Below are 26,571 nucleotides of genomic sequence, written 5' to 3'. Positions count from 1 at the left end.
CTGAGTGCCTGTTAGGCACTATGTCAGAAACCTAGTGTAGTTGTTTGCCTGCTCCCGTGTCCCTCAGCAAGGGACAGGTTCCTGTCTCACCTCCATTTCACGGGGAGGGTGAAGTGGCCCTGGCCATTGTGATTTGCGTGTGGCCACTCAGCCCTTGGCTCACACCTCCACCTCTTTCTGCAGCCTTAGGCAGGAAGTGGAAACAGGCTGGTTGTTTTTAAAGCTTCATCAGGACCAAACCCTAGCAGATGCTGGGTTGAAAGAAAGCTCCTGTATCCTAAAATGGTTTCAGAATGAAGAGCAGTGTCTTCCTCATGCTCAGCTTGCAGGTACCATCTCCTCAACCCTTGCCTCACTGATGCAGATGAGAGTCACTGTTAGCCACGTGGCAGACTGGGAAACTAAGCAAGTTGCCGAAACACTCATCTTAAGACTGGTACACCTGTGACAAATAACCCACGTGGTTGCCCTTCTTTGAAATTCCAGAAAAGATGAAATGAGGTCACTTAAAGACCGTGCACACAGTGCACCTGATACATGACAGAACCTTGGTACAGGAACTCTTACCTCCGTCTCTCTCTCTTCCTTCCTCCCCCCCTGCCCTCCCTTCCCTTCCTGTCTCTCTCTGAATGTGCCTGGACACTCTGATCAGTTTCTTCCATGTGTCCCAGAGGCACCTGAAGAGAGCAAGCCAAACTCTGTCCAAATTGGAAAGGATTCTCCTACTGGCAAGGGAGTTGGAGAAATTTTCCCTTAAATGCTGTGTCTCAACATCTTTAATTCATGCACATTAAAAAAAAAAAAAAAAGCAAACATTTTGCATCCTTACTTAATATTACTTGCAATTTCTAATGGAATTAAATACTATGATTCAAAGCCAAATTATATACATTTAATATGCTTCATGAACCAGTCCCTACCCTTTGAGATTCTGATACCTACAAAGACAGCCTGGCTGCTCCCAGTCGAGCCTTGACAGATGAAGCAACTGTCTGAATATGGTGATGGTGTATGGACAGGAAGCCAAACCTCCGTTTCTTTCACATACTAGGTACCCCAAACTGCGCTGGATCCTGTGTAAAATGTATATTATCAATGCTCACCCTACATAAGTAAATGGTCAAAAGTGGATTCATCAAAACTTTTCCTGCCTTTACAAAGTGATTGGCCCACCTTATCTCCTCCTGCATGGACCTTTGGAAATGTTGGTGCCTGGGGTAGTTAAGGAGGGGAAGAGGGCCCTACTCTGATCTAGAAACTATAGTGCTACCACATGGAGCATGGAGTGGTCTGAGACAATGAAACCCATGCTCAAAGAGAGGTCCAGGTGAGAGCGAAGGAGGAGGAAGGACGGGCCAGGAAAGGCGTTGCTCTCAGCTTCTGTGGACTCCATTGTCCCAGTGGATGGAGCCAACCTGTCTTCCTCGTGGCTTGGCTGAATGAAGCTATGGTTTCTCTTATTTTAGCTACGATTTGTTTAGTTAAGCTTTCCTGCAAACCCTCAGCCAGGAACAGGAACAACCTGGCTAAACCAAGGGTGGTATTGCTGTCCTGGGTAATTGGACTCGGTTGTTTCTGCACAGCTATGGTTTCCTCCCTCTGCCGTTTCTCTCCCGGTCTTTGTATCCTCACACTTTTTGGTTTGTTTTAAACACAATTATTTGCCCACCAGCCTCCTGAGTCGTGAGTACCTTGGCTGCTAGTTGACACTTCTCACTTTTTTTTTTTTTTTAATCTAGGAAACCAAGGTGCCCACATGTCCTTACTCTCTGGGCTCTGTGATCTGTCTGTTGACCTGACTGGACTTGACCCAACTGTTTGAGGCACCCACTCTGGCCAGGTGTGCCTCGGTGGGTGGAAGGACGAAAGCCACAGACACCTTGACAAATGCACACAGGAAGCAGCCCCGCTTCCTCAGAAGCTGGCCAAACTGCTGCAACACAATTTTAGCATCTGGATCTCCAAGCAAGTCGGGCCTGGTACATTTATAAAAATCACTGGCTGAAGAAATCAGATTCCAAAACCCCATCTGGGAGCTTTCCCCTCCCCCGGCCCCTCTCTCTTTAGTGCCCGCACGTGTTTAAGGAAGAAGTCAATAGAAATCATCACATTTAATTTTAATTTGCCCAGAGACTTGAGACGTGATGAGTCCAAAAGATTCAGGTGACAAATGCAAGCTCATGCAGTTGGCTATTGTGTCAACCACTGAGCCAGGGAAGCAGGAATTTGAGTTCCATTTAGCTGCATCAGCTGAGCTGAGTTTTAAAATACTTTACGCATTTCTTCCCCTATCCAGAACACAGGGGCTGTAAAGTGTTGATTTGAAATACAATGCCATTCCTACACCGACCTCAGTCTACCTACCTTTGTGTATTTTACCAGCATAGTTGGTGAGGAGTACCAAACTGAATTTTTTTTTTTTATGTGTGTGTGTGTGTGTGTGCTACATAAGACCATATTTTTCTCTCAACAACCAAATTTGAGTAGGGCTTCTTAGGTTCTGAAATGTCACAAACTGGGTTAAGGTTCCAGTTAGCCACATTGTGTTATGTTATGAAATGTTTGTGAAAGTTTGAGGGAACAGTAACTGCTGCCAGTCACTGTCATTCAGACTACAACCACCACATTTGAAAGGAAGAACTTACCGGACCACTGGCCATCCAAGAAGCATACAAGCTTCCCATTGTGTGGGCGCTTAACAAGCATGAATTCCTTCTGACTGTCCACTGACATTGGCACTTTCTGCTTTGCATATTAATAAAAATGAGTCTTAGAGCAATTAAGAAAAAAAACTAACCAACTAATATTTCACTTTAAATTTTTACCAGAATAAAGGCAGATAGTAAGACTCTGTTTTTCACTATGGAGGATGAGAGGAACCTCCATCTTGCCACCATTCCATTTAAACTCTTATTTTCTTTATTGACTTAAAATATGTAAAAAAAAAATTTATTTTCAGACCCCAGGAATGATAGCTCATGAATATATGTCTTTTGAAAATATATAATTTTGTAGTAAAATGACCAAAAGTTTAAGAGGAGAAAATAATATGGTCTTATGTAGCAAACACACACATACACACACACACACACACACACACACACACACACACATAAAAAAATTCACCAACTTTTCTGTAAGGTCCATTCAGATGACTGGTTTTTGTAAGATGTGAAATTCTAACCCACCTATATACATCTGGATTCTATAAATACACACATCCAACATACTTCTAAAAGGAGCTTATGTGCAGTGAGGGGAGGTGGTGGAACAATGAAGTCCTGGGAGGGGTGTGTTTGCTCAGGTTATTAAAGAAAGGTGGGAAGTATTTCCGAGGATATGAAAATTTAACATCGTCTGAGGAAACTCTTGAGTATGGTTAATGTTGCTGCCAAAAATCTCAGCTACGTTATGTCAGAATGTTCAGTTGCAAGCTTCACTTTAATGAATGGAAAGACAGGGAAACTGTGGGAAGTTCCTGCATCGACATACAGCAACCTTAAACAGTCAAATCCCTAAAGTTGGCTCAGCTCACTCATTCAGGGGCTGCAGGACCCAGGCGTCTGATCTACTGGCTAACAAGTGGGTCGACCAGTTGCCTACAAACCAGAGCACTGAAGAAGACTGAAAAAAGCCTGGCTGTCCTCTCAGTCTCCTACTTAACATATATAGAGATGGAAAATCAATTTGCTTGGCCCTTTCTGAAAAATTGGGGTTCTAGGATGAGCAAATCTGGAGTCAGAAAAGCAAAGAAATCTCTGCCACCCCATACTGTAGGCTTGACTCCCCCCTTCCTCGTGCAGCCTGCTTGCAGAGTTACATTGCTATTTTTATCAGCTCTCTTCAACCCAGCTGTTGCTTCATGTTAACATGGCGAACGGTGTGAAAATCCCAGCAGAGGCGCGTGAATCCCAGAGGGACCTGTCTTCTGTCATTTCTAGAACAGATGAAATGTCATGAGCTTCATTGGGGGGTAGAGTAAGAACATTTTACCACAGAAACAACAAGAACATAGCTGACATTTTCTATGACATGGAATCCAGGGCCAGACTCTTTCCTAATTCTGAAGCCAAAGCAGGCAATTTTCTAATGGCTTCTAAGGTCTCACACAGATTTGCATAGAAAGACTAGAAGCCACTGTCTCCCCATTCCAAGGTCAGGCCATGGCTGTCCCAGGTGCTAGACTTTGTGGCATCATGTGGCTGAGACAACTGAGTGGAGTCCAGCTTGGTGGTGGCCCCAGAAAACCCACTGCCTCTTCCTGACTTTAAATGTGCCTAGTAATTTTGAGCCCACTCTGAGTATTTCCTCTGTGAAAATAACAGCATTTGGCCAGACTGTGTGCAGAGGGGAAAAGTGCCACATAAAACTCAGATGATTTAAAAATACAGCTCCAATTGTAGGTTTGTCATCCCATGGTTTGGCAAATTAGGGGGCAAATCGGAGGGGCACTTGCAGCTTGCCCCAGGCATGACAAGGCTGCTCAGTTTCACATCTACCTCTGTGGTGGGTAAACTCTTTCAATGCCTATGAAAATATAATTTTAGGAGCTTCCTCCTAGAATAGCAAGTATTTATACAAATTGAGGATTATTTGGTTCTGAATGTTCAATGCTGAAAGTGAACTCCCAGGACTTCTCTGAGCTTTTCTTTCCCTAGTATTTGTATGAGGGCGAAGTGAGTTCCCTCCGGCTCCAAAATCCTCTGAGTGTTAGGCCTGGATGGGAGCAATCTCTTTCAGGATGCATATAGCCTTTAAGGGTAAGAGTCAGAGAGGCTATGTTTTAAGTACAAACTTAATCTACTCTCAGTTTTACAGTGCTTTCAACATTAAGAAAAGGTTTTATGGAGCTGGGTGTGGTGACACTTCCCTCAGCACTTGGGAAGCAGAGGCAGGAGAATCTTGAGTACAAGGCCAACCAGAGCTGCATGATGACATTCTATCTCAAAAAGCAAGCAAACAAACAAAACACCCAACACAATAGCAAAAGGAGTTAGAGGGGAAGGAAGAAAAGGGAGATGGGGGTCTGGAGTGGAGGGGAGGAGGGGAAGCCTGTTTGAAAGCTGAGTGAGGAGAGTACTGTGAGTCGACTCCACCATTTTGTCTTTTAGCTGCAATTTGTCTACACGAGACTAGAAGGTTATCAACTTTTCTGGCTGTCAAGATGGCTCAGTGGGTAAAGGAGTCTGTTGCCAAGCCTGATGACCTGAGTTCAGTTCCTGGGATTCATGTAGTAGAACATCAACTCTCACAGGTGGTCTTCCAACCTCCAAATGGAGTTTAATGTAACACATGACCCACCCACCCCTCTCTCCTTCTCTCTGTAAGTGCCTTTTTTTTTTTTAAGTTAACATTTCCAGGATCCCTTGCAGCTCAACTTTTGGATGCCAGTCACTCCATTTTAAACTCATTCAGATGCCAACCACTTCTGTTTCTTCTGATGACAAATGATACAGAGGCTATGCTGGAGTCCGCCCTAGACAGTACAGTTCCAACCTTTTTCTGCAATGTCAGGATAGAGGAGGCTCCCTGACCCTTTTTGTCATTTTTGCTTGGGAGCCAAAAACTACTCTTTGGGAGCCAGCAAGATGGTTTGTGGTTAAAGTGCTTGGTATCAAGCCTGAAAACTTGAGTGTGGTCCTGGAAACCCTATACAGTAGAAGGAAAGGAAAAAAGTGACTTCTGTAAGTTGTCCCCTGCCTTCCGAATGAGCACAGAGGCACACTAAATCAATCAGTCAGTCAGTCAATCTATCAATCAATAAAGTATAAAAACATTTGTTTTAAAAACCACCCATTGGCGTGGGAGCTCAAATTTCTACTCTGGTTCTTGGCTCACTTGAGTGCTGTGCGTAGGCAGTGTGTCTCGCACAGTTTGTGGGTGTCCCTCCTCCCCCCATTCTGCAGTGGCAGCCCCACACAGCTGTATTCGTAGTTCCTCTCCGCCCATCCTGCCGTCTGTGCCTGGAACCTTCCAGTGCTTTTAAAAAGCATACATCCTTGTATCAAATCCCTTTCTGATCAAAACAGAGTGGTTTCTGGTGTTTCCAGTGTACCCTGACCTAGAAAGTGGAGACTAAACTGGATTCTAGTCTGAGCTATTTCCTTAAAAACTGAGATGCTTGCTCTCTCTTGGTCTCATGTCCCGCCCTTCCCCCCCTAAAAAAAAAAAAACCCACAAAGATCACAGTCCCCAACTCCATGGGGGAAATGGACATATTAACTCCTTCAACTTGGAATTTTCACATGTATCTAAATGAGTTCCTTGTTCAAATAAAAAGAAAGCAAATCTGCCCATATTGGAAATCTTTCTAACAGCACCTTGAGTATTCCTATAAGGTCGACCTTAGGGGTCTTCCCCAGCACACACCACAGTCAACTTCCTTCCAATCCCACTCTATCCCTTGTTCTCCTTATGGGTCTGTGGCTTTTCCCACCATGCTCTATCTCCTCCCTCTGGTACCTTCTAGACTGTGGGACTTAGAAGGGAGAGCATCATCCTTCTCCAGGACACTCCATAGCACTAGACACCACACTCATGGATGTTCAGATAGGCCCTGAGCATGAGAGAAGAGTTTCCCAATTATTCCAAGAGTTCACATGAGGTGTCTAATGAGAAATGCACATCGCTTTATTTATTTATTTATTTTAAGTTTTATTGCATTATAATGAGAAAAGTTACATGATTTCAATTTATCTGAATTTGTTAACATTTAAAAACATATTTTAAGTAAATAGAATTAAATCACATTATCGTTTTCCTTTTGTATCCCAACTCCTCCCAGAGACCCCCCTTCGATACCTACAATATCTTTTTTGTCATATTCTTTAAAATTTATAAAATATTATAACAATAAAAATGAGTATTATAAAAGTTGTTTGATATAAAACAATAATCAATTTAACAGTCTTATGTAGATGCTGCCTATGACAATACTGAAAATACAAACATTTTTCTCAATATAAATTTTAAATAACTCCAAACATATTAACTGTATATTTCAAAATAATACATCACTATTAATATTTTCTTAAATGAACATAAATATATAAAGTCTTTTTGTTTGTTTGTTTGTTTTGTATTTAGTAGAGCTTAAAATCTTGGCTCTTACTGTAGTAACTTGATACAAGAATTATAAACATCAAGCAATGTATTCAGTCTTACTCTTTGTTGTTCTCTTACAAAATCCCTCCCAATTTAATTGTCTACATTTCTTTTGAGTATATAAATACTTTTAAAATATGTAAGCTGTTTTGAAAACCATAGCATAGTGTAAAAACATGAAATAAATAATACTACTAATAGAGAGGCTGAGATAGGAGAAGCAAGATCACAAGACCATTATGTTGTACACAGCAAGACACTGTCACATACAAACAAGCTGAAAGTGTATATGGATTGTACAATATTGGACCTATTTCTCCAATTACCAAATTAGAGAGATCATTGGATGACGGTCAATAAATCTGGATTCCTCATACTTTTGGATTTCAATCTATTAGGATATGTTGGGAATATTAATTTTCATATTCAGATATTAAGAAAAAGTAATTGACACCTCCTGTTGTTTTTGTTGTCCAGCATCTTTCAATATGAAATCTTAAAATGACACATCGCAGGCTCAAAGACTTGAATAAACCAAACTAAGTTTCTACTACTTCCTATATATTCTGCCCCACATAAACTTTTACCCAGGGTTCCCACCTAATTCTGTGGGGGTGCATTGTTACATGTAGCTCATAGCTTTCATCACACCACAGGTGGCTGGAATCTTCAAATGCTGGCAAAGTCAATCCAATGATTTTGGCATTATTAGCAGATGGTTGAGTTATTTTATTATTTATTTATTTATTTATTTTACTTTCAGGCAGTTAAGGATTGTCTTAGCTAAGTTATGTTGTTGTGTCATGTTCAACTGAATCTTTTTTTAAAAAATTATATTTAAATTTATTATATTTATTGCAGGGGGAGAAGGGCATGTGTACCATCATGTCCAGGCAGAGGTCAGAGGACAACATACAGTTTTGTTTCTACTGTGTGGGTTCTAGATGCTGATGAGGATCAGTGGCAAGTGGCTTTACTGGGCTGAGTGATCATCTCACTGGCCCTCAACTCAATCTTAATTGGTGGAAACTGTAGTCACTGCAGTGTTCTGAATGAAAAGTTAAACCACCTATTCAACAAATACAGACTGAATTCCTGATGGATAAGAGCATTAGTAAGTAGGATGAGTGATCTGATAAAGAGAGGTTCCAGGGGTGGGGATAGGGTGGTAGGCAGAGCTTGAAGATCTAAATATACAGCTGTCTCCTGCAATACTAGAAAGAACCAGGATCTAAGAACTACAACGGGGCCAGATCCAGTCTGGGAGGCCCAGAAAGACTGACCTGAGTTAGTAGGATTTTGATTTGGCTGAATTCAGGAAGAAGTCATCTGGATGAAATTAGAAAAGAAAGGGAAGACGGGGTTATGTGGCTGTCACCTTCACCTTTCATTTTAAAAACCTGTAGTGATAACTTCAGATAGGTGAGCTAGATAGTTCTTTGTGTTTGTGTGAGTTTACAACATCTTTTCTGGTTTTCTATGGCTTCAGAAAATCAGGCAATTACTCAAATATCTTTAAACACCCAGCCTTCTAAAAGAAGACAATGGTTTATAGTTCTTGCAAGTTCAGGGCAATGGTCACCTAGTGGAGTGTCTCCATGGCTCTGGGTGTAAGGTGCTTGCTATAGAGCCTGGTGACTTGAGTCTAATCCCTGGTATCAGTGCGGTGGAACCAGGGAACCTACTCCTATAGTTCTTCACACAGGGCTGTAGCACACAACCCTGCCTTAAAATAAACCAATAAATGTAATTTTTAAAAGCACACTCGCTATCAGTCTAAGGTAAAGACATGAATTAGAGAGAGGCCACAGTGTTGGTGTTGGGCAAGGATGTGATGCAGGAGGCCACTGCTGTCCCCAGGAATACACACTGAATACATGCTGCTGGCCTTCACTGGCTCTGAGTTGTATCTAACTACCAAGAATGGGGAGTCATGGACTTTAGAGCAGAAATAAGCTTAGGAATATTTTTTCTATTCATTTTCCATCTCAAATAGACAGATTTTTGCTATGCAGTGCCATCTGGCCAAGAACTTTTTGTTATAACTTTAAAAAAATTTTTATAAGAGCAGTACATTTGTAATTTTGTGAGTTGGAAATGATGAACATGGGTGAAGAACCGGGAGAGCAGAGGACCCCTCCCAACCCCACTGGTCTGATTTCTTAATGGGATGTACGTGTGAGAAGCTAGGTGTCTCCCTAGCACTGGTTGGAATTCAGTGCTTTATAATTCATCAGCTTACCCTTCTCCTAATGTAAAGATTTAATGTGATTAATTTTCTTGCTAACACAAGCTTAGTAACTATTTATTTCCTTAGGGTGTATACTAGCAACTGAGCCCAGAGCCTTGCACACTGGGCCAATACTCTGTCCTGGAACTCAAACTCTAGTCTGTTAAAAAACACCTTTTTGTTGTTGTTTTTGTATTTGCTTGTGTTTTTTTGTTTGCTTGGTTAGTTTTTTTTTGTTTTTTGTTTTTGTTTGTTTTGTTTTTTTTGAGACAGACTCTTGCTGTTACCTTAGGTAGATTTGAACCAACTCTATAGCTTTGGCAGGACTTAAACTTGTAGTCCTCCTGCCTCAGCTTCCTGTGTAGCTGGAATTACAGGGCTGTAATTCTGCCTGCCGCCAGGCTGAGCCTACATGTACTATATATAAAATGTAACATATTACTTTCAGTTCTGAATATTTTCTAATTTCTGTTGTTTCCTCTTGACTTTTAAAGTGTTTCGTTTAATTTCTAAATGTTTAAAGATGTCTCAAGTATTGACCTATTGATTTCTAATATTGTATTTGATTGTTTTTTATGTATATCCTTGTAGCCAATTACAGACAAATGAATGTTGAAATTTCAATCTACAAAAATGTCATGTGCTTTCCCTTATAGCTCTTTTCAGTTTTTGCCTCATTTGTTTTGATGTACTGATGGCTGCACACACATCTGGAATTGTCATGTCCTGATTACTTTAACTCCGTCTTAATGTTATAATAAAACATCAAAAAGCAGCCGGGCAGTGGTGGCTCAAGCCTTTAATCCCAACACTTGGGAGGCAGAGGCAGGTGGATTTCTGAGTTCAAGGCCAGCCTGGGTTACAGAGTGAGTTCCAGGACAGCCAGGGCTACACAGAGAAACCCTGTCTCAAACAAACAAACAAACAAACAAAACAAGGGAAGGAAATGGTTAATTTTACTCTGAAGCTTGTAGTCTATCACTGAGGGAAGTCAGAGCAGGACTCTTGAAGCAGAAACTGAGGCAGAGGATATGGAGGGTGCTGTCTGTTGGCTTGCTCTCCATGGCTTGATTGGTCTCATGCATGCACATAGGTGTGTGCGTGTGTTTACCAAGACAGGTTTTCTCTGCATATAGCCCTGGCTGTCCTGGAACTCGTTATGTAGACCGGACTGACCTTGAATTCTGGGAGATCTACCTGCCTTTGCCTCCTGAGTGCTGGGATTAAAGGTGTGTGCCACCATCACCCAGCTGGCTCAAGTCCATAATGAAAAGATACAGAGCAAAATAAAATGTACAGATACTCATTTCTCTAGCCACCAACAAGGCACCTACCTATCTTGTTAGGGAAGTTAAGGATCCAATGTCCAAAGTCTTTATTGTTGCTGGGGGAGGGGGCAGCAGTTGATTATGTAGACACTGTCTGCCTAGTATACAAAATTCTAGACCTGTAGACAGTAAGCAATTCAATGTAAGCTTCATTGATTGTAAAAGTTGTTTTAGGCTTGGGGGGGGGGCATTACTGTTTGTTTTGAGAAAGGAGTGTCATTCTCAAAATCCAAACAGGAGCCCAAAAGCCAGCCCCACACAAAAACTTGTCTAAGAATGCCATTTTAGGTCTTCCATGTTAGCACTTTTCTGAATGGCTATGGTTTGTGTGTGTGTGTGTGTGTGTGTGTGTGTGTGTGTGTGTGTGTGTGTGTTTATCCCCCTGCCCTTTAAAAAAACACATTTGTAACTTTTTATTTAAAGTGGCTTTACAATTTTTTAAATTATTTGATGTATATGAGTGTGTCTTAGTTACTTTTCTTAGATAACACCATGACCAAGGCAACTTACAGAAGGTTTTATTCAGGCTTATGGTTTCAGAGTCTAAGACTCCACTACCGTCACAGTGGAAAACTGTGGCAGTGGGCAGCAGACACTGTGACGGAACAGCACCTGGCAGCATACATTTTGAACCACATGTAGGAAGCAGAGAGTATTAACTTGAAATGGCACTTGTCTTTTGAAGCCTCAAAACCTTGGCCCCAATGACATACTTTCTCGAGGCAGGCCAGGCCTCCTAGTCTTCCCCAAACAGCCACCAGCTGGGGATTAGGTATTCAAAGTATCCCCAGACTTATTGGGACATCTCACTCAAACCACCACAGATGTATTGCCTGCATGCACATCTATGTACCATTTGTAAGCCTGCTGCCTGGGGAAGCCAAAAGAGGACATCAAATCTTCTGGAGCTGGAGTACAAATGTGAGCCACCATGTACGTACTGGAAATCTAAACTGGTTTCTCTAGAAGAGTAGCCAGTACTCTAAACTACTGAGCCATCTCTCCAACCCTGTAAAGTGACCTCTCGTAGGCACCATTGTAAAATCTAATCTAGCATTCTGCCTTTTTAGAGAGTATTTATGCCGTCTGCATTTATCATCATTATCAACATGACTCAATTTACTCTATCCTGCTACAATTTTATTAGCAGTTTACTAAAGTTTCTTTTATGTAATTATTTCAAAATTTCTGTGAAAATACCAATGGAAGGAGATGTTTCTTTTGGCTCATGATACCAGTCATGGGAGAATAGAGTGGTTCATATTACGATAGCTAGGAAGCAGAAAGAGAGAGAGAGAGAGAGAGAGAGAGAGAGAGAGAGAGAGAGAGAGAGAGAGAGAGCCCCTGGTTCTCAGTGACCTGTTTCCTCAATCTGAACCCACCTCCTACTTTTATCCCTCCCAATAATACCATCATGTTATTATAAATTTGTTAAGGGGTCACTTACCCATGAGCCAATCTTCGCTGGAAATGTCACGTACCCAGAAGTGTCTTCAGCCAATCTCATATGCATACAAGCAACATTAACCATTACAGATTCTAAGTTTGCATTTCCCCTTTCAGTTTGGATCATTTTAATTTTTTTTATTTTAAAGTATGTACAGGGTTTTGTGTGTGTGTGTGTGTGTGTGTGTGTGTGTGTGTGTGTGCATGCAGGCATGTGTATATGACCTTTGTGCCCTTGGTGTCTAGAAGCCTCAGATCCCTTGAAGTTGGAATTACACATGGTTGTAAGCTACCTGATATGGGTGCTGGAATCAAACTTAGATCCTCTGGAAGAGCAGTAGGTGCTCTTGACTACTGAGCCATATATCTAGCCCATAGACTCATATTTCTAATCCTGTTATATCTCCATGGTCATCTTATCAATGCATCTCTTAATTTTATTTTTTCTGTGGCTATTCATGGGTTTAACAATATATGTGAATATATCTACAGGATATATGAAATATGTACTTTTATGTATTCATAGCATACACGTTTATATATTGAATTATCTTCATTTTATTTCAAATAGTATTTTATAGTCTATATAGTACATGTGAGAGACCAGACCAACTCCATCTTGGGTTCAGGTTACATCTCAGAGAACCTGACCTAAGGTTGAACTTGAGTTAACAACCAAGCCTGCACCTAGCACCAGTTTCCAGGTCACTCCCTATCAACCACCAATCAGGAAGAAACCAGAAGTGGCAGTTGTACCTGAAGATATTTACTTATGAAAGTTTATGGCTTGGCTCCCAGCACCAGCCAATCATTCTAAAGAGCAGCAAATTCAACACTAGCCCACCAATCAGATGTGTGCCACGTTGAATACCCCCTTGCATGTTTTCTTGTCTCTATAAATGCTTGCTTGAAACTGGGCTTGGGAATTCATCCTCTTGTCCTGATGCATTAGAGTCAGCAGTGAGCCCAAGCTCGAACCTGAATAAAGTCCTGAGTGTGATTGCAATGGAATTGGCTCTTTGGTGGTCTTTTGGGGTTTGAGAACACTGCCTGAATTGGCACAATGCATGACCCTTTAACAGTGAGTTTCCACTTGGTTCTCTTTAACTTTGTGTTGTAACTATCATTGTATTTTTTACATATAGATCAAATCCACAATATCTTATTTTTATTTTTGCTCTAAAGAGTCAAGTGCCTTTTCTTTGTCAAGGCAGGCTCTCACTATGTAGTTCTTATGGTCCTGGAACTCACTGTGTAGACCAGGCTGACCTCAACCAGCAATCCTTCTGCCTCTGTCTCCCAGATGCTGGGATTAAAGTCATGTGATACTATGATTGGCTCAGTCAAATGTCTTTTAAAATATCAAAAATAGAAAAAAAAATCCTTTGTTCAGTGCTAATCAACTTTATTTAAACATTTGGAAAATAAAATGTTTAAGTGTAGCTGGACAGTAGTGGCACACACCTTTAATCCCAGCACTCAAGAAGCAGGGACATGTTGATTTCTGAGTTCAAGGACAGCCTGGTCTACAGAGTGAGTTCCAGGACAGCCAGGGCTACACAGAGAATTCTTGTCTCAAAAAAGAAGCAATCATTCATGTCTGATAACAACAAAAAATGCCCAAGTTAAAAGTCTTCTGGTCCTTTGGACTCAGGTATAATCAAGCTTTCTGCCATTTACTTGAATACCACTGGACAGACATTAGGATTTACCATACTTTATTTTCAGTCACCAAACATATACAATAACTTGAGCAAGTATCTAGTTTATAAGCAGTTATTTTCCACTTAAGATTGTTTTCCAACAACTACCTATTATTTGTATCCACTGATATCCCCCAAAGGGCTTTTTTTTTCCCCTTTGGTTTTTCGAGACAGGATTTCTCTGTGTAGCCCCCTGGCTGTCCTGGAACTCACTCTCTAGACAGGCTGGCCTCGAACTCAGAAATCTGCCTGCCTCTGCCTCCCAAGTGCTGGGATTAAAGGTGTGCACCACCACTGCCTGGCCAAAGGGCTTTTTTAAAACATGAAATTATAACCCCTTTACTCCAAATGCCCAACATTGAAAATTAAACCCGCATCTTTTATTGGTTCTTAAGAAGATTCTCTATCTTGAGTCCAAGAAATTAACTAATGACTGCAGCTCAAATTTGTGCTGAGTCAGCACTGTGTGGGATCTCCTCCACACTGTGCCAATCAGCTCATTAGATTAATTAAATACCTTTTCAATATTTGCACTGGCACCATGCTATGACAAATTCTTTATTTATGAAATGGTCATCAAAATGACAGCCCATGTTGCTATCTACTGATAAATTTTTGATCTACACAAAATAGCAAGAGTTGTAAAGGAAAATCTTTGTCCAAAAAGTGTCAGGTAGGGCCACTTGCTATAGCCAGGCAAGACTCCCAATGATAAGGACAGCAACCCACACACAAAACCTTCAACCCAAAATGTGTCCTGCCTACAAGATGTGCAGGAACAAAGATGGAGCAGAGACTGAGGGAATGGCCAACCAATGACTGTCACAAATTGAGACCCATCCCATGGGCAAGAACCAAACCCTGACACTATTAATGATACTCTGTTATGCTTGCAAACAGGAGCCTAACATAACTGTCCTCTGAGAGGCTTCACCCAGCAGCCAATGGAAAAAGATGCAGAGACTCACACCCAAATATTAGATGGAGCTTGTGAGTCTTACAGAAGAGTTGAGAAAAGGATTGAGGGACCTGAAGAGCATAGGGACTCCATGGGAAAACCAACAAAGTCAACTAACCTAGACCCTTGGGGACTTCCAGAGGCTCAATCACTAACCAAAGAGCAAGCACGGGCTGGACCTAGACCCCTGCACATCAGTAGCAGGTGAACAGCTTGGATCATGTGGATCCCCAACAACTGGAGCTGGGGCTGTCCCTGAACCTGTTGCTTGCCTGCGTGTGGATCCAGTGCCCCTAAATGGACCTTCTTGTCTGACCCCAGTGGGAGAGGATGCGCCTAGTCCTGCAGCGACTTGATGTGTGTGTATGGGGGGAGTGTTAGGTGGTGGTGGGGCGACACCAAGAGGGGGCTTCTCTTGCTCAAAAGAGAAGGGGGAGGTGGAATAGGAGGGAGTTGCTCGAGGGGGTACTGGGTGGAGAAGAAGGGCTAATATTGGGTTGTAAAGTGAATAGATAAATAATTTTTTAAAAAAGAGTCAGGTAGGACAAAAGATCTTTGGTCAGGGCTTTCCCACTGTGCTTATACTGAACCATAATTCTGCTGCTTGTTTTTACAACTTTAATGTTCACTTAAACTACTACTTCACCTCTGGTGCGCTTCAGTTACTTGAAATAATAATTTCCCCCTTATGAACATCTTATCAGTTGGCTATAGTGTTTGTAGATCCGTGTTCTGCTTTAATTCCCTCCATCATTTTGCTTCAATTTAAATACTTTTAAATATGGAAGCTACTTATGTAGATCAAAACTCAGGGCTACTAGAAAGGAGGAGAGAGCTTTCCTTGAACACGCTTCCAAGCACCCCTTCATTTTCTTTAACTTGTGCATTCTTTGGAAATCAAGCAGAAACGTGCACCTTTTTCATCTTCCTGTCTTCTTAAATGCTAGGCGGTGTGCTGTGCTCACTCTCCTGCACTTTCTACTCTTGGGAGTTGCTTATCTGTGGAGTTTCTTCATCTGTTACATGATGAGAACACTATGTGAAGACATCTGACAGTTAAACAGAAGGAGGCACATAGCAGGGGCCAGCGAGGGCAGAAAGGTCAGTCAGGCATGCGGAGCTCCACCTTCACCTGTGCCCACAGCCTGTCCCTCTGCCTTCACAGAAGCATGGACATAAAAAACCTGTAGCTCTTTATCTAGGGGTAGGGTCTCCAGATTCTCCCATCCACGTTTGATCAGCAACTGATATGGTCATTGTTCTGATCTTGTTCAAATAGCCATAGCATTAGGATTTCATGAAATCTCCACAATATGGCTGCTTAACAGCTAAGGTTTTTGTTCTTATAATGGGACACATTTCCCTAATTCTGTTCATAACTGATACTTTCTGAGTGCTGAGAATTAGGACAGTTGACCCTTTCAAGCTCAGTCTTAGGTCTCAGAGGAAAGATGACAGAGGCTTAAGATAAGTTAGCCCCATCACTACCCAGTGCTCTGTGCCTTAAACATGGTAGGTGGTGAGATCATGAACTAGCCCCGATTCTGTGCTATCTCCAGGAACTGTCTTGAGTACTGCTATATTAATCTGTTTACTGCTGGCATGACAAAATGTCACTCACTGGGTGACTTAAATAGTAGAAAAGTGTTTCTCAGAGCTCCGGAAACCAGAAGTCCTAGGGCAAGGGCTCTCTTTCTGGCTTTGTGCTGTCTTTGTGCTATGTCCTCACATGGCCTTTCCGTATAATATGGACGAAGTGTGTTAGGAGGGCTCTCCTATTCCTTGTAATGACAGTAATTCTAGAGGGTGAGAGCTGCATCATTATCATCTCATTTAACCTTAATTACTTTCCTATTCCAAATGCAGATACCCTGCAGTTGGGTAGGCCTTCAACATGAATTTTTCAAAGACACATTCAGTCTCTAACAGAGTGATTTTACTTCTGGACTTGAGTGGTTTCTTTTCATACATGTACAGAGGAAATCTTAACCAAATATTCAGGAGCACCCTCCCCCCATATTCATGGCCTTCTATCTATCTAGTTCCTCTCTCTAGCTCTGGAAAGTCTTACTCTAACTCAGTGACACCACTTGGCTCTCTAGGGATCTGCCCTCCTCACACTGCAGCCTGAACCCGGCCTCTAAGCAGCAAACTGGGGCAATCTTTAGTGCTGATTTCATTTGTTTATCTTGAGAATCACATGTCTGCATGGCCTACTGGTGATAACTTAGTACTGTCATTCCATATATTTTGTCTGATTTTCTAGAGTCTATGTGCAAAGATACAGTACCTGTTCACTGTCATGACCAGAAGTGGAACTCTATGTTTTGTGTAAGTACTATAATTACTAATAAAATTTTCATGAATGAAAAATTGGGGCATTCAACTTCTTTATCTCTAATATATCTGTTGCTATATTAAAATATGTGACAATACTTTCAAAGTGACCAATAAGAACAAAAGACACCCCCCCTTTCTGGCATAGCATAGAAAACAAGAAGCAGAGAATCCAGTGTATTTTAATCCTAAACTTTGGAGTTTAGGATTCCTCAGATTTTCACCCAGGTAAAAATTATTTTGCTATCGTTATACCCATTCTATAATCAACCAAGGGACTGCTATTTTGCAAATTAGAAATATTTGATTTCATGCATTTAAAACTTACTTTTATTAAGTTTATATGTAGGGATGCTTTGTTTGCATCTCTGGTCACCAAACCTGGTATGGTGCCTGGTATCCAGAGAAAGGAATCAGGTCCTAGGGACTGGAATTATAAATGATTGTGAGCTGCCATGTGTGTGCTGGGAATCAAACCAGGGAGTGGGAAAGCAGCCAGTACTCAGCCCCTGAGCCATTTCTCCAGCCATTGATTTCAGGCATTTTATGTTCTCACTATAACATTGTGATGACTTATGTTATCGAAGCCTGTGGCCAGATTCATATATTGTACAGACTTTCCTTGATGTACAGCAGGATTAAGTCCCGAGGGACCCAATGCAAGCTGAAAATATTCTAAGTAGAAATGTATTCACTAAATCTAGTGTGCTGAGGTCATAGGGGAGCCTAGCTTGCCAAGCATGCCCTGGACACTCACACTAGCCTAAACATGGGCAAACTCACCTAACACAAAGCCTGTTTTATTATAAAATATTGGCAGACTCATATAACGGGTTAAATACCTATCTAAGAAGCATGGAGACATTGCAGTGCACCGTAGTACTGCTGTGAACATGGCAGCTGCCTGAGAGCTGCTGCCCTCTGCTCCTGCCTGCCATTGTCAGAGAGTGTCCATGCCAGATCTCTGTGCCAGAAAAAGGAAACATTCAAACTTCAAACGATGGTTTCTATTACTGTATAATGTCCCTTTCACATCACCATGAAGTCAGTGACTGCAAATTGAACCATTAAAGGTGGAGATCATTTCCTTCCTTCCTCCCTTTCTTCCTTCCTTTCTTCCTCCCTCCCTCCCTCCCTCCTTCCCTCTGTCTTCTTCCTCCTTCTCCTTCTCCTCCTCCTCCTCCTCCTCCTCCTCTTCCTCCTTCTCCTCATGTGAAGATGAAGCTTTCCTTGTTCAACCAAATTGGATATAAGGTATCTGGAAAAGCAAGCTAGCATAAATCAAATAAAATAAGAACACTGGATTTTATCTGAGAAGCATTTTTTTTTCTCTTTGGGGCTTTTCCCTAAGAAGATACCTCTATAGTAAAACAGTGTTTATGAATCCACTGGTCATAGACGCATTGTCTCCCTCTTGTTTCTGATTTCAGATGAGACTCTTTTATAGCAACATTCCTCTCTAGGTCTTAATGCTAGCAGCAAAATTTGGTTTTCTTGGCTTTTCTGGAGGCTTTGCTATTTACTCTGCATTGGACTTTATGTGATCCTAGTCCATTCCATACAGGCTGGTTGAGCAGGTGGATGTGTGAGCTCCTCTGGTTGACAGTAAGGACATTTGTCAGAAACGAAACTCAAGACTTCTCTTGGTCTGCAGTAAGGGTGGCATGCACTCAGTTGGCTTGCAAGGCAGTGAGTGGCGTTAGAGGAAACTCTAGTGAGCAAAATGATGGTGGTGGCATGCCTTCAGGGTCTTCTACAGCAGCTCTCCCTGACCTAGGGGTTTGCTTTCAATGAACCACCAGTGGTCAACGAAAGGCAGAAGTACAGTACAATAAGATACTTCCAGAGAAGGCTGGTGAGATGGATCAGTAGGCAAAGGCATTTGCTGATAAGCCTGAGAACCTGAACTCAATCCCCAGAACCCAGCCTGTGGAAGGAGAGGTCAGACTCCTGTAAGCTTTCCTTTGACCTCCACATGTGCATTGTGGACTATTTTCACATATGTTGAAGTTGTGTATTGTTACAATTGTCTACTTTTTATTAATAATTTTAATCCCTTTATAATATTATTTTACATGTGCTAGGATAAGGGAAAGCAAAGCATATACAGTCAGGCTTTCTATGGATAAGTTCTGCATCAACAGATCCAACCAACCATGATTCAAAAAAAAAAATTTTTTTTTAACCATGTCTGTACTGAAAATGTACACAGCTTCTTCTCGTCATTACTTTCTAAGAAAAAATGTAGCAGCAATGTGCATAGCATTTCCCATGTATTCAATATTAGAAGAATTAGAGATGATTTGGAGCTTATGGGAGGATGCTCAGAGATGATATGCAAATTCTACACGTGGAATTTGAGCAGCAACTGCTGTGGTTTCTGGTTCACACAGAGGGTGTGGAACTATCTTCTCCTACAGATGCTGAGGGGCAACTCTAAGGGCTCCGTAAAGGTCCTTCAGTCATCTCCTGGGAATCTTGAGACCCTTGTGGCTAAGGACCTACTGGATTCTTGTTCAAGATATGCTAGAAAATCCTGTGGCTAAGGGTCGACTGGGTTCTGGTACACGGCATGTTGGAGGGACCAGTTTGATAACATTAGAGAAGGAGGTTTTATCAGAAGCTAATATCTGATAGGAAGTATAAAGGAGCCTCTTTCCACACTGCAGGTAGAGTGGGGCACACCATCAGGAAAAGCCTGTGTTCCTTCGCAAGGAGAGGAGTAGTAAAAAGATTGGAGTCAAATCCAATTTGTGGGATTGTGATCTCAAGGACTTGACTATCTCTTGTTTTCATTTTATTCATCTAGAAACAGGATGAACAAGCTCTACCTTCAAAAGTTTTCATGATATAAAGTAGTCCCCTTTATGGGCTGGCATTATTGAGAGGGGTCAGTAAACAACATGAGGTGACACCATTGCTCTTATTAATAAAGAATGTGGAAACAACTCACTTTTGTAGGAATTTCTCTGATTGGCTATAGTTTCATTAAACATTTTATAAATGTGCTCATGAGGGGTTTGAGTTTCTAGATTTTTTCTGGTTAATGGTCTGTGTTGGAATGAGGGTAATGCTGACTTCAGGAGTCGGGGTGTATTCATTTTTTTCTGTAAAAGTCTGTACAATGTGATGTTTGGCTTCCTTCAGTGTTACCAGGCCACACCACTGAAGCCATCTGAGCCCTTGGACTTTTGGGTCATATGAAAACCAACTATAGCAGAAGCTTCTTAGAATATATACAAAATCGATCATCAATAGGAGGAGAGGACCTTGGCCCTGTGAAGGTTCTGAGCCCCAGTGTAGGGGAATGCCAGGGCCAGAAAGTGGGAGAGGGCGGGGTGGCAGGCATGGGGAGGGGGCAGGCAACAGGGGTTTGTTTTTGTTTGTTTTTTTGTTTTTTGGAGGGGAAACTGGGAATGGAGAAATTCGCATGTAAATAAAGAAAATATCTAAAATTAAAAAAAAATAATAAAAATAAAAGAGAACTCAAAAAAAAAAGAATATATACATAATAAAAAGAGAAATCTAAATGCTGTCATCGAACAGTGGGGGAGACAAAGCTCCAACTGGACATCTCTCACCACCAAGTGAAGCCTCCAGTGCCAAGAATAGGTTACATCTAACAAAGTTGTTGGCCAAAGGGGCCCCATGGAAGCCTTCAAATAACTCAAGGGATTTCCAAAGCTATTGGTTGCTTTCCACAAACTGATAGTAAGAACCTACTATTGAAGGCAATACCTATATATCTCATTGACATGAAAAGGTCAAGCTGATGCCTAACTAAAGCCTTTACTCTAACTTTACTCTGACTAGTATTTATGATATTGAAAGCACACTCTGTATGCTATGTGCTACAAACCTTTTGATCTACCATGATGATCTGAGTACATGATATGCTGGTGTATTAGTGGCACAAAAGTTATGGCAGTAACCAACCACTATCAGATTGCACTTAAGGCCCATTCCATGAGATAGAACCCATGCCTTACACTGTTTAAGTGGTAGCTAAGAATATGAGACTAGATAGGTCATGGACCTAGGGGAAAACCAAATACTACTTTTCTATTAAAGGAGCAATAAAATGATTCCTAATGACATTCAGATGCACTTTTAGATCACTGTATTGCTAAGCCATCACCAGAGACACTTCCTCCTGCAGTATGTGGGAATTAATACAGAGACTCATGACTGGACAAAGTGTAGAGAGTGAGAAACTTTAGAATACTCAGTCTAAAATGGAAAGACTTTGTCAAATTCCTCCCCTCAAGAAAGATTGTAAGAGCTAATGGAAGACACCAAAGAAACAGTGTCTTACAGATACAATAGGGCTGACACTCACATGACCTCACAGAGACTGTGGCAGCATGCATAGACCCTTCACAGGTCCAAGACAGAGAGGGTGCCAGTGCTGAGGGGGATCTAGACACAAATCCTCACTCCTAACCCAGAAGATATCTCCAATTGACAATCTCTTGAAGAGGAAAAGTCAGTTTTCTCTAACCGAGTCTTACTGAGTATACAGATGACACTAAAGGACAGGCCCCATGTCCAGCAGTAGACAACCAACACAATACAAACATGGTTTTTCTTTAACCTTACAGGTCTTTATCTTATATATTATAGTTTTCCACAATATGATTTTATGGGGTGTGTGTGTGTGTGTGTGTGTGTGTGTGTGCGCAGTTGAACATGCATGTCACTGAATGTCTATGTGTTTCGCATGCTTTTTCTTTTTTTCCACTTTTGTTTGTTTGTTTGGGGTTTTTGTTTTGTTTTGTTTTGTTTTTTGAGACAGGGTTTCTCTGTATAGCCCTGGCTGTCCTGGAGCTCACTCTGTAGACCAAGATGGCCTTGAACTCAGAAATCTGCCTACCTTTGCCTCCTAAGTGCTGGGATTAGAGGCGTGAGCCACCACTGCCCGGCTTTTTTCCACTTTCTGTCTGATTGTTTTATTTTATTCTGGTTTAATTGTTGTTTTATTTGCCTGTTTGTTTTCTAAAGAGAGAGAGAGAAAGAAGGTGTGGGGGTGGACAGCTGGGGAAGTAGGAAGATTATGGGGGGACATGAGGGAAGAATGATGTGATCAGATGCTGTGATCAGAATATATTATATGGGAAAAATTATGTTGAATAAACATTTTGGGAAAGTTGATTCTTCAGCCTATGGGTTCTAGAAAATATGTTTTGCTTAGTTTCGAGATACAAGGAGCAACATCCATGTATCTTCTAATTATTGATTTCTAACTTAGTTTCAAAAAAAAAAAAAATCTCAACTCTATTTTGTATGGCTCTCATTCTTTTAAACGTCCTGAGACTTGTTATGGCTAGAATCATGTCTGCTTTGGTAGATAGTCACACTTGAAAAGAGTGTGTATTCTGTTGTTGTTGGGTAGAGTTGGCTTCTATAAACACTAATCAGCTCAATGTTTGGGAGTTATGTTAGTCAGCTGTCCATCACTACAGTCAAAGGTAATTAGGATATAGGAAGACAAAGGTGGGTTTTGTTTGGTTTGGTTTTGGTCCTCAGTTTTAGGGGCCCCTGTCCAAGGCTTGTTGGACAGTCTTGTTGAACTTGTTGCCTTGGGGCTTGGTAAGCGTGCTGATAGTACCCACAGGGAGTGTTGACTGGATCAAACTGCTCATCACAACACCAAGAAGCAAAGGGGAAAAAGGAGTTGGCCAGGGTCCCATAATCTCCCTCTGGGCTATTTCCCCAAGGACCTAAGGATGTCTCATAAGGCTCCTCCTTTCTGAGGTTCACAGCACCCTTGATAATACCATCCTGGGGGCCAAACCTCAAGCCCTTGGCTTTTGGGGGGACAGTCAGCATTTATATACAGCTGTAGTGTTTGATAATCTTACTAGATTTTTCTGTGCACTCATCAATTACTGAGAAAGGAGTTTTGAATCTCTGAGTATAGTTTTGTGTTGTGTCTTTTCATTTCTAGCCAGACTGTTTAATGGTTCTTGAAGACTCTGCTATCAGGTGGTTCACATTTCTCATTCCTGTGTCTTCCTGGGGAGTTGACCACTGTGTGAAACAACACTCCCTTTCCACAGCATAGTCTTATTCCTGAGGCCTACTCTGAAGTTAATATAACCACCTAGTTCTCCTTTCATTAGTGTCGGCATTGTGTATCTCTTCCTACTTGCGCTTTTATCCTGTCTGCTTTTTATATTTAGCATGATAGTGTTTCTAATACGGAGCCTGTAGCCAGGTCTTGTAATTATATTTGCTGTGATTGTCACTATTTTATATTTTGGATACTTACATTTAGTGAATTTTAATATGTCTAAGTTTAAATTTACCATATTGTCATTTGTTTTCTTCTTCTCATCTATTTTTTGTTCCTGTTTTAATTTGTCTCTTGATATTGCTCTGTAGAGCAGGTATGCTAGGGAGGAGTCATTCAGCATCTGCATGTTCTAAAATGCCTTTACTTCAGAAAGATTTTTTTTCCTGGGTAAAGGCTTATGTTTTGAAGTTGATATATAGTTTGTAGTAAAGCATTTGCTAGTATGAATAAGGCCTTGTGTGTGTATATACATATACATATATATATACACACACACATATATATATACACATATATACATATATGCATATATATGTATATATGAATAAAAATGATACTTCTTCATTATGAACAATTATACAAATTGGGTAACCCAGAAAAAAAATGGATAAATCTGTAAAACATGAAACCTACCAAGACTGAGCAAGGCATAAGTAGAAAATCTGAGTTCAGTGTGAGTTAGTATACTCAATCAATAATCAACAACTTACAAACAAACAATAACAACAACAACAAACAAAAACAAAACTCAAACAGCTCAGAATCTGATGGCTTTAGTTAGGACTTCTAGCAAACATTCAAAGAAGAATTAAAGCCAATGCTTCTCAAACTACGTATCAAAAATTACAAAATTGATGAGAGAAATTGAAGACAGTATAAACAAATGGAAAGATATGGAGCTTTCATAAATTGGGAAGGATTTAAATTGTTAAAATGTCCACTGCACTGTGAAAACAGCTGAGTGTTAAGATCCCTCATTGCTTTTACAGAAGACCAGGGTTCAGGTCCCAGTTCTCATGGTGGGCGCCTCACATTTGCCCCAAACTCTGACTCCAAGGGATATCATGTCCTATTCTGGCCTCTGAAGTCACCTGCACATATGCCATACACTCATGTGCACACAGATGCGTCTATAGGCCACATGAGATTGTTTTATAGCTCACTGACTCTCTGCCCCACCCCAGTATTTGAGTTGCTATTGTTATATCTTTTAATTCCATGAACATTCCTGAGGCAGCACTTGGTCCATTCCATCCTCAGGAGTATTCATCCTATATAGTATGGTTTTGTTTTGCTTTTAATCTCAGATATAATATATATATGACTGCTAATTATCCCCACTGTGTCATTTGAAGGGTCTATTTTTATTGTGTTTTTATCACCGTGGGCCATATTTCCTGCTCCTTTGAGAGATTAATAGTTGTTCTTAGGAAACCAACAAGTGTAGGTTTCACAGTTTGAACCTTGGGAACTTCTGTGCCTTGTTTCTTGTAAGATTCTTGACAGTGGCTCTAAGATTCAGTCAAGGGACTTAAGACTTTGGATTTTGCTTGGTTTTGTTTTTTGAGAAAGGGTCAAATTTTATAGCTTAGGCTGGCTTTGAATGACTAGGTAGCCCAGGCTTGCCTCAAACTTATGGTCTTCCTGATGTCACCTCTTGAATGGTGGGGATTATGGCACGTGCCACCATATCCAGTTTAATGCCACTCTTAAACAAGTAACACTGCAGACTCCTGGCCATCTCAGGAGTCATCCTCAGGATGTTGTGAGATGCACAGATAAAAAGAAAGAGAAATCAACATAGCAGATACATTTATCAGAATTTGCCTAAGTTAAATTTTACTATTTTGATCAATGTACTTCTTAGTGACCGAAGTAAGTAACAAAATCTAGTTAGTAAGTCTAATAATCCCGTGACTTTTCAAGTAGTGATATGGATGAACTGCTCTGAGATATATGCAGTGATGGCACTAGGATTTGAATATGGCCATGCTTTCTACTTACGACAGGGTTGAGGTCCTGTACTATATATGTAATTTGTTGCCTTCACACTTGATGGGAGGAAAGGCTAAATTTCAGTAAGACATTACTAACTCATCTAAGCTCAAAGACTATCTGTGGATCCCTTAGCAACATGTGAATCCAGGATATGAATTCTAATGGAAACTGGATTACCTAGAAATTGTACATTTTACACAGTTGGCTAAGCTTGTAAACTGGCATGGATTTGATTTCAATGTGATATAGCTTAAATCTGAAATGTGCTCTGCCCCCAGGCTTCTGCTTTGAACACTTATGTTGGCGCACCCCGCTAGTGCTATGTTGGCAGGCTGAGGAACCTCTCACTGATGGTCACTAGTCAGGGGAAGTGGGTCGGGTCCAAGGGCAGGCCTCTGAAGTTTATACCCAGCCCTTGGTTCTGCTTCCTGGTCTATACGGTCGTGAGCAATTCTTTGCTGCACGCTTGAATTCAGTGGCTCCCCAACAACAGACTGAAGCTCGGAAGCCATAGTCCCAAATAAAATAAACCTTCTCTTCCTTGTTTCTGTCAGGTATTTCGGTGGTGGTGATGTAAACGTAACTAGGATGCCTGATACTATGAGGTGCGGTGGGGAGAGTATTGGTGCAGTGGCCAGAAAACATTATTTGAAGGATAACTGAGAATGTTCTTCATGCCAGTATGGGTCTCTCTGGGGTCCTGAGGCCAAAACAGTTTGCTTTTGATGTTGAAGGGCCCACCTATCAAGTGTCCCCTTACCCAAATCCCATTCTGGATTGCAAGACATCACTGGAAAATGAGAAATGACCTAAGTCTGCTATTTATTTCTGCCTCTGGTTCCTCAGCCAGGCATAACCTCTTGGGTTTGTGGATACACAGTTCCTTTGCTATGCAGTGTGCCCCAACCAGAAAGTCACTGTAATTTTTGGTTTTGTCCCCATACTCTCCCCAAATGCCATTAGTCATACCTTCCGTCCCATCGCTGCCCTGAGTAAGCGGTCATTATGATGACGAGGCCAGGCTTGTTTCAGAATTCCATGAGAACCACAGTGTCAGGTCGTCACAACTCTGGGGCTGGAAATGGAAAAGGCTGCGATGTGGGCCCGGCTGGCACCATCCTTATGAGTCACTGTGGAAAACACTGTCCCCGGATGCTGCTGAGAGGGCCGGGTTGCTAATGAGTTCATCTGTCAGATGAGATCCTGACCCCCTGACATCTTAAAATGTTCCATAATATGTGGGACATTACGCCTTCCATCTGGTTACACTAAAATTTGGGTTGTTTTATTCTATTTTTGGGTCTTCCACAGTTCAAATGTGTTAAGAAAAACAAAGTACTTTTTTTTTTTTAAGATTACAACATAATACATATTCATTGTACAGAAATTGA

The 26,571-nt window shown here is 41.3% G+C and overlaps 1 long non-coding RNA gene across 1 annotated transcript; it reads right to left on the bottom strand.

Annotated features, from left to right (window-relative positions):
- Nucleotides 1-3,431: 3,431 nt before the first annotated feature.
- On the bottom strand, nt 3,432-26,297 carry LOC116102367. Its single transcript, XR_004123101.1, has 4 exons — nt 26,150-26,297; nt 8,388-8,433; nt 6,463-6,556; nt 3,432-3,937 (listed from the first exon to the last, which is right to left on the bottom strand). It is a non-coding gene; the product is annotated as an uncharacterized LOC116102367 (long non-coding RNA).
- Nucleotides 26,298-26,571: the final 274 nt, after the last annotated feature.

This window comes from Mastomys coucha, unplaced genomic scaffold, assembly GCF_008632895.1.
Source record: "Mastomys coucha isolate ucsf_1 unplaced genomic scaffold, UCSF_Mcou_1 pScaffold21, whole genome shotgun sequence".
Lineage (NCBI taxonomy): Eukaryota > Metazoa > Chordata > Mammalia > Rodentia > Muridae > Mastomys > Mastomys coucha.
Note: the sequence above shows the minus strand (reverse complement) of the source record. Positions and strands in the feature narration are given on the sequence as shown.